The sequence below is a fragment of the Pundamilia nyererei genome, unplaced genomic scaffold (assembly GCF_000239375.1).
Source record: "Pundamilia nyererei isolate P.nyererei 1_Seehausen unplaced genomic scaffold, PunNye1.0 scaffold00040, whole genome shotgun sequence".
NCBI lineage: Eukaryota > Metazoa > Chordata > Actinopteri > Cichliformes > Cichlidae > Pundamilia > Pundamilia nyererei.
Genome location: NW_005187441.1, coordinates 1,106,155 through 1,115,156, shown reverse-complemented (window position 1 = coordinate 1,115,156; position 9,002 = coordinate 1,106,155). Strand labels below are relative to the sequence as shown.

General features: G+C 42.4%; 1 protein-coding gene across 15 annotated transcripts in view; it reads right to left on the bottom strand.

Moving 5' to 3' along the window:
* The window catches only part of mbnl2 (muscleblind-like splicing regulator 2), a 49,923-nt gene extending 42,502 nt beyond the window's left edge, over positions 1 to 7,421 (bottom strand). For 13 of the 15 annotated variants that reach the window (XR_001290349.1, XR_001290348.1, XR_001290350.1 and 10 more), the window contains exons 1-2: positions 7,158 to 7,421; positions 3,729 to 3,923 (exon numbers count right to left, since the gene is read on the bottom strand). The gene's annotated coding sequence lies outside the window, so the exon portion shown is untranslated. Of the gene's footprint in view, positions 1 to 3,301; positions 3,585 to 3,728; positions 3,924 to 7,157 lie in introns of those variants that run through there. The other 2 variants (XM_005730908.1, XM_005730910.1) reach the window with 2 other exon arrangements.
* Between the last annotated feature and the right edge of the window lie 1,581 nt (positions 7,422 to 9,002).

Genomic DNA, 9,002 nt, shown 5'->3' with positions numbered 1-9,002 from the left:
AGTCTGCTACATCCCTGATGGCAGCACACATAATTACCTACACATAACAAATGTTAGGGAAAAACAGTTTATGTTTCTTGTTTCTGAAAGAAAAAAAACACAAGAAATAAACCATTTAGATTGGATTTTAACATCACCAAATATTAGTATTGCTCTTAAAAATCCTATATTGGTCAGGCTCTAGACAGAAACAGCAAAATAACTACCCTTTTATCTGGAGGGGTTGCTAAGATGGCAGCAAATTGCTGAGTTGCACTTACAGAGGTTTAGTCATTCATTTATATGCCAAATGTTTAGTAGACACATTAAAATTAATAATATATAACTTAATAAAGGAAATAATCAATAAAGTAGCCCTAGTAGTATTTTTAAACAGACGCTACATGTGCTTCGTTAATGTAACCTTTTAAGAGATGGGATATCTAACTGTAAAGTGATGTAGCCATAAATGCTAGCTAGACACTCTTTAGCGGTGGCAACTGAGAACACTCTTATATCCCTAAAACATACCAAAGCCCCTGCTAGGAAGTAAACTGTTATCATGGGGGGTGAACCTCTTATCTGTGTCATATAATTACACCCGATCCTAAGAGCATGAGAAACTCAAGCACAGCAGAAATAAATTGCTTTGGAATAACTACTATTGAAAACTGTAGCTGAAGTCAGAGGCGGTGCACACACTGTAAATTTAGGCTACTTTGACAATCCTTAACAATGTGACTCTGACATATTTAAAACTGCCTTAGTTTGCTCATGCATTACATCAACATGCAGCATGACTTAGTTTACACTGAGCTCAGTAGTCACGCTTTGAGGACAATGCCAATGATATGAAAGGACGGAAGGGCAGATGGTCAGCAGGTAGGAAGAGCCACACAGCATGTTCTGACTACTGCTTTTCTGCATAGGATCACTACTAAACACTAAATCCTTTTAATACCATTTCAAGGTAAAATTTGCATTAGAAATGAGCCTTTCTGCAGATCCTCATGGCTGAACCAGGCATTGCTTCTGCAGATCTGTGGCCTTTCTGGGGCAGAAAATTGCACCGCAGCTTTTGTTCTGCAGAAATGAAGCCTCTCTGTGAAGGACTAGTATAATAACGTGGCTCCAACAACACAGAAATATATTCTATTTCAATGTTACTGTAATGAAATCGATTAGCCATTATTTTATAGCTGATGCTTGCTGGCTAAAGTCCACTGTCCTGTTTCAGAAAGGGAGCATTTTAAATGACACTCAAACTAATAAACTCATACACATGCACATTAGTGTATATGTTAGGAATTTTTTTGTTCTGTAATTTTTTGCTCTGTAATTTTTTTTTGCGATGTTGAAAGAAGACTTTGTCTCCTCTTTGTCCTGTACAAACAGTGGTCAGACAGGGTGACCTGATAAAGCAGGATAGAGATGTAAAGTAAAGCACCACAGTACTAGACTTTATGGATTACTGATGCTTACCAAGGCCAGCTGGCTGAAGCATTATCTTGGTCAGTCTGGTTAATTGAACGAGAGTCAGAGGGACTGGGGTGTCTCGAGTGAAAGCCATGGGCTTGACCTCTGATTACCACGTATGTAACCCATTATTCTGGTATCTGTGCACACCGGCTGTGCTGGGCAATTTATCTTTAACCGCATGTATTTGTTTAGGGGAGATGATAAGCTACCTGGTTCCTACTGGTCATAAGCTTTGTGGAAACGTTTTCCATGGCACCAGCAAGGTGTTGCTACCAAAATAAAGTCAAAATACAAATGGCTGTAACAGATGAGCGCATGAGCAGGGAGCCTGAGTGGCTGAATTTCCATTTATTACCATTTTGTGCTGGCAAACTGCAATTGTATGGCCATTTGCATGGCCAAGAGGAACAAGTGGTCAATGTTTTTCAAGGCTGTGTAGAGAGGGCCTCATTGTAGAGGGGAAATAGGAAAATGTTCAGTTTCCAGTGAGTAATGGAAAACGAGTGAGGCTTTTAGTTAAGGCTTTATCAAAATGTTCTCTATTCCTAAAAAACCAAACCGAGACGTCAAGTATGACATCACCATCACGTTCCTTTTTGCAAAATCTTCCTTTGCATCTTCTAGTGGGGATCAAGAGCAGGGCTAGACCTTGTAGCCTAATTCGTATTTAATACCCTGGAGGCTCTGATGCTTATGAAATTGTCTTTGGCATAAGCTATGGATCCTTCAATTCAATATCATCAAATGCCATTAGCAATAAGGATGGGCTCAGCAGAGGCTATACCCGGACTAAGCTACTGTTCGGAGGCAACACAAGAAGCATTTCACAGAGTCAGCACATAGGTGTGTCCCATATCATAATAGCCTTAGCTAAACCAGAATGACCTGAATAGCCCTGCTCGTGGTATGGGACTGGCCACTTGTTATCCGTGATCCTTTTCATAACTGGATGTATTTTCTATGTTTTTATAACCACTTAATTGAAAACAGGCAGGAGAAAGTTTCAGTAGATTTGATCGATCTTGACCCCTGCACTCAGTAAATGGATTTGTTTTCGTGTTGAAGTGAACCTGTCCTCTACCTAGTTAGCTACAAGGACTCAGGCAAGTCAACTAATTATAGTGCAGCTGGCAGCCGGAGATGAACACTGCTGTTGAGATAAATATGATGATTAACAGGACGTCCAGTCCCACTCCATTTAGTGAAACCAACACAAAGTGCACCTACTGCAAATGGAGCCAAGTTAAAATCTTACTTGAGCACTTGAAAACATAAGAGCTCAATGATTCAGCAAACTTGCCCTTGTATCACAGATCAGTTGAAAAAGCTCTGTTATGCAGAGGATGTCTGTAAAATCTACCAAGCACTAAATCCTTTTAATATTAGCTCGAGGTAGAATTTACATTAGTGTCAGAGAGCGGGGATTTCTAGCTGACAAAGTCTTGCAGTAAGGACATGTCTGAGATTAAGACCCCATTATTTTCTCATCAGGAAGGGCTGGACTGATGTTCCATTTTAGAAAACACCCACTTCCCCTTGATCTACAGCCAGACGCATGACACCACTCTAGCCTTTTCCATGCAGGCAGTAATGTCCACTGCTTGGCTGCCACCGGCCGAGCGTCTATTGCAAGGCTAAATGTAGACAGACAGCGGTAAGCTGAAGACACGTCAACCGTGCCCCATCTCACTCAGAGGTTAATTATGAACTGTGCCTTATTAGAACTGCGAACTTCCAGCTCATTTGAGCCATCGGCTATTTGTGTCCACAACACCGGCCTGTGCTCTTAACAAACAACCTTTGCCTTGGGAAATTTGCGCAAGAGTCACGAGGAAAAACTTACACAAAGTGAACAGCGACAGGACAGATGCCACACAACAGGAAAGTTTTTCTCGAGGCAGTGAAAAATATACAGCCCATGTGGCAAAAAAGGAGCTCTTGACATTTGTACTGAGGAAGGGGCAAGTCAACCGCTGTGATAATGCCTCTCCCGCAGGAGCTGAAAAAGAGAAAGTCCATTAACGGGGCTGGAAACTGCAATGAGGACAGTTGCTGCGTGGCTGCAAGCTCCCAGTGCTCCTACGCATTTATCCCACTCTGTCTGCATTTTCTTCCCTTTTCCTTGTTTTTAAGCATTACACTCTTTTCTCTCACACAGATAAAACATTCCCTCTGGTCCCTCCCCACCCAGACTGGTATGCAGCGCACTGCAGCAAAACTCCTGAAAAGAAAAAGGAAAAAAGCCAGCCAATCTGTCGGCTCTTTCCCACCTCCTTTCACCGGGGGTCCCGTAGCTCTGTGTCTGTCTGTCTGTCTGCTGTCCCAAACGCAGGACGCTCCCGGTGCTTCTGTGACGCGGAGCTACAGCGCAGCTCTCCCCTCAGCCTCAGCGACAGGAGTTAATGACCATGTGTTCTGCTGTCATTCCTCGCGAGCTCTTGACTGCTTCTGCCGGAGGTCCATGCCTAGACAGGGATTTTTCTATCAGTATCTCTCTCTCTCTCTCTCTTTCCCAAGCTGCCGAGCAAGCGAGCGAGGCAGGCAGGCAGGCGGGCAAGCAGGCAGGCAGGAAGCAAAGAGTGTCTACTCCAACTATCTGGCTGAAACACTTCCAGCCAACCCCTCCAACACCCCTAAAGCCAGCCCCTTCCTGCCCACCAGCCTGTGGCAAAGACCTGCCCCTTACCATGTTCAGCCAATGAAACAGCAGCTACTGCAAATCTGTGTCTCTCCATTGGAAGAGCACAGACTAAGTGATGGGGTGAAAACTGCTTTACAGTATAACAACCCCTGAATGCTGATCTGAAAAGGTATTTCCCCAATTTCACACCCTGCTTAACCAACTATCACAATATTTATTTCTTGTCTATTCTGATGATAATATTCAAAATGAAATCATCATTAACTGAACTGCATTTAATAGAATATAGATAAATATACATGTTTGATGTAATTAAAGTGTAGCTGCAGATCCATGCTGAATATCACGTCCATCGCCATCATCACCCCAGGTAACAGGATCACTACATTTCTTCCCTCGCCCCCTCTCTCCTCTACCTCCCATCAGCATCTGTCCTCTGAACTCATTTGCGACATCAACCAGACAGTCAGACAACTCTCTCCTCTGCTCTTAATCACCTAATTCTATCCCCCGCCCCACCTTGTCTCTTTATCCCTACCTGCATGTTTTTCTACATTTCTATAAGCTATCTTTCAAGCTCTATTTCAATCCAATTCCTGAGTTCGCTGGACTGGAAAATTACACAGTAATGAACATTTCTGTTATTGTTATTGCATCAGAATTAGCTTCGAGAAAAGTGAAAGGGGAAAAATAACATGACGGCGGCTGGTATTGGAAGGTCCCTTCCACCCAGCTGATGACATGCTGGCTGGCATCATATGAGCCGTGAAACTGGAGCGTCACAGAACTGATGAGTCAGAGATCCAGCTTCATGACTTTTCGATCCAGATTCAATAGAACAGCTGTACTGTCCGTCTCTCTCTCTCTTTCGCTTGCCGTCCATCCGTCTCTCCCTCTCTCTCTCCCTCTCTCTCTCCCTCTCTCTCTCCCTCACATACAAAGGTTGTGGATGACGCAGCAGCCTGGGTGTTTCGTTGACATCAATGAGGATAAAAATGCTTTACAGTTCCACAAGAAACAAACCTATCAGCTGTGTGATTAGGCTTTGACAGTTGATGCTCCACAAGCAAAACATTTGTCAAAATGTTGTGAGAAGATAGAGGCTCGGGGTGATTAATCCCATTCGGCATGAAAAAGTGTCTACTTCAGCAAATGATGCCGAACACTGACGTCATCTTAGGGATCAGGGCACCTGTAGGTAAATGACACAGACAAGCGCTCTGCCGCTGCATGAGGCACGGGCTGGGAGGCGGGGCTATGTCATCCTTTGTTGAAAGAAAAAGTGCCACCTTACACCATCAGTGAAAGTAGTTTCACTACTACCGTGTACACAATATCAAGCGATCATTTTAATGATCCTAGATGGTGAACATTAGTTATGACCTGAATATTGAATGTAAAAAGCAAAAAGCAACTTCCACGGATGAATGAAGCTTATCAATCTCTAATTTGCCTGCAGCCAACTTCTCAATAACCCTCACTGAATAACTGTCAATAACTGCATAACAAGCCAAGCCACTGCTAATTTCCACTGGCAGACCTCAGATAGCCTACCTCCTAAATAGATTTGTCCGACAGGAAAACAAACAAAAGCCTGGCAGCCAAACAAGCCGAGCTACTTCCTTCCCGCATGGTATCCCCTCCCCTCTTATTATCCCTGTCCTGTTTGACCCCAAACAGCTTGGCTCACTCACACACAACCAGATTTAGGATTCTGCGGCCCAAAGCAGCTTCATATTCAAATATAATAGGGGAATAATCTGAAACAATGGCTAATAGCAGAAAATGAAAACAGTGATGGGTTAAGACTGTGTTTGAAATACTCTCCCCCAGCACAGAACACTGTCTGTGTTTTTTCTGTTAGTTACATGCGACAGAAAGAGAGAGAGGGAAAAAAAGCGCTCAGAAATAGGGCAGTGAAGACAGATCAATGAAAAGGCAGCTGTCCTTTTCTATTATTAGCTGTAATCAAATATCAAGCAGGAAAGAGTTGTGCTTCCTTCCATTTGAAGCCCATTCTGATAAGTCTGTCAAATGCAGAGTCTGCATTAAAATATAGAAGAGCTTAATGGATGTAAGGGTCAACCAGGGCTTTTTTAAAAATAAAATACACACCAACAAAGCCATTCAAGTATATTTCATTCTCACTGAACTCATACTTTCTGGAAACTAATCTAACATTTGTTTTATCCTTTTCAACATTATTGAGCAAATGTTACATTCCTTATTATACAAAGCTCATTTTCCACCAATTACACTGTGCTGTTGAATGTCATGTCTTACTTGAGCTTTAATAACCACGACATATTCCATCCAAATGGCAAACCAAGGTCTGGTTTCCATATGAAAATAAAGACACTGGTGCAATGCTCTTCTGTGCTGCTGCTTTGCATGTTCACAGGGATTAAAAATTGTAAATAACCGATCAGAAGGTATTAACCTTAAATGTGTAAAGGCTCGAGCCTTTACACATTTCAAATGAGATCTCATTTGAAAAAGCTGCAATGGCTAAAAGTTTGTCTCCACTCATGCCTCATCAGTCCTTTACTTTTCCTTTAAATCGAACAATCCATTAATCCAAGTAGCAGCTAATTTATCTCAAAATGCAGAAGTTCATTGAATACTGAAAAAAACGCACCGTTAATGACAGCTCAACAAACTCACCTGCAGAATTAATAATAAATGAGTTGTTATTAAATCTATTCCCAGTGGGCTTCGTTAGGTCATTTCCCACTTCATAATGCAACATAAAGCACTGGACTGAACACTTTTCGGATACACAGGGAGCACGAAGGTGCAGCATCTGTGGATTTGAGTTATATTATATTATATTTTACTTACGAGCTTTCAGCTGTTTTTATTAGCTATTTGGGCACAGATTGGCGGCTAGCCCTACAAAACAGCCTTCCGTGAATTATTTTTATGATGGTGGAGTAATATTAGCCACCTCTGCTGTTCCAAGAAGTCACTACATTTACCATAACGCCACACCGTGTGAAGTAGCATCAGAGTCGAGGTGTGCTAACACTACCTGCTAAGCTAACTACCTGATGCTTACCTGATGACGAACCTGTCACATCCAGCTGTACTTCAGCCGCTACCAACGGTTTCTCGAGAGCGCTGTTTCGGTTGATATGGGACTCACGGTTCGGCACAGGACGGCAGAAACGTTCTTCGACTAACACTTGCCTCTATTTGCGTTCCGCAGCAAACTTTTTCGCTTTCAAAACAGATGTCAGTGAAAGTAAGCTATCAGTCGCTACACGCTAGCTCGCTAACTACTTTTAAGGCTAGGGCAGGAAGCAACAAGCGATTTTGACAGTTCGAGGAAATGTTGAGTGTGCTTCCCTCAGGGGGGGGTTACTACTATGGTGTAAACGTTAATAGAGTATTTATTATCAAATGTTTGAGCCACTGTAGATGCTACTGAAAGAAAAACACTTTTCGGTTAGAGTGAAATGTTACATGTAGTCCGTTTTACCATTGAATTCTACTTCTATTCGATAGAGAAGATAGCCCGCTCACCCTAACAGTAAATATGGTACAATCCAGAGTGAGCAAGGGAAGGGGTGGGGGTGGCTGTTACCTAGGAAACAACAGTGAATCTCCCTCGGGTAAAAAATGTGGCCACTGATTTATGAACCAGTGCCTGTCTGTCTGTCAAAGTAGCCTCCAATCAACAGGATAAAAACATTGAAGGCATTTGATAAAGCATATTACACTTTATTCTTCAAGATGCTCTGGTTAATCCAGATACGTTCTAACACTTTTTGACTCCAATAACCAATCATTTCTCAGGTAAATATCATTTTTATTAATCGTATTTTAGGGGGTATTTGTGCAAGAGTGATTTCAGAAACATTAACCTTTCCTAAAGTAATATTTGGATTATAGATATATATGCTGCATGGTGGTGTATGAATTTGTTATAGGCTAATGTTGTTGATGTTTCAGATCAGCTGAGAGAAATTATCCTGCTAAAATGATCACAATTCAGCCCACCGTCACTGCTTCATGTGCAGCAGAGCCTGCGCATTTTGCAGCGTAATTGCATACAGCTGGCTGGATTTAGCACTTTGTGACACACAGGGACCCGTTGTCAGCAAGGAGCGCAACGAGTCAACAAGGAGCAAGTCACAAATATCCCCGGAATGAGCAGAGAGGCACAAATTTAGCCCCACTGACTGCTGCCCACGCCATGTGCTGCCTATTGAGCACATGAACAATGAACATAGCCAGATCGCAGACTGCCATGTCAGGGCCGAGGCCTGCTTCAGTGGAATGCTACTTTGGATAAAGGCATCACAGTTTGTCAGGAGGCAGCAGCGTGATTAGATGAAGATTTTGTTGGTGGGCTGTGGTTTGATGACAACTGTAATAGTCAGAAACTCAAACAGTTGAGTGTTGAGTGTGTATAATTATGGGATCAAGTTAATATTTGTTATAATAATCTGACCAGGGTCAGACTGGTAACTGCACATACTTTTGGATTGGATTACCTCGTGTCAGATATTGGTCACACAGTTCAGCATGTGACATTTAATACCCATCACACTGCTGACATCTTCATATTTACAAAACATGATCTCAGAAGGGCAGCAGTAAAGGTCTCAAACAACACCAGGAGATTTCTCTTCTCCCTGCTCCTGTTCTTGTCAGCATTTTATCAAGAAAAAAAAAATAATCACCATGATCTTGCATGCTCATGTAGCATGTTATAACAAGCAGAAAAGTAAACTACATCAAATCACAGCACCACAATGGCGAGAATCTAATGATTATGAAAAACCGCTCACATAGGTCAAGCTCAACCCCATCACCCCCCTGAAGACCTAACATATCGATCCCAATGCAGAGGAGGCATTTGTAAAAAGAATTGAAGAAATCCTGCTGCCGGCATCCT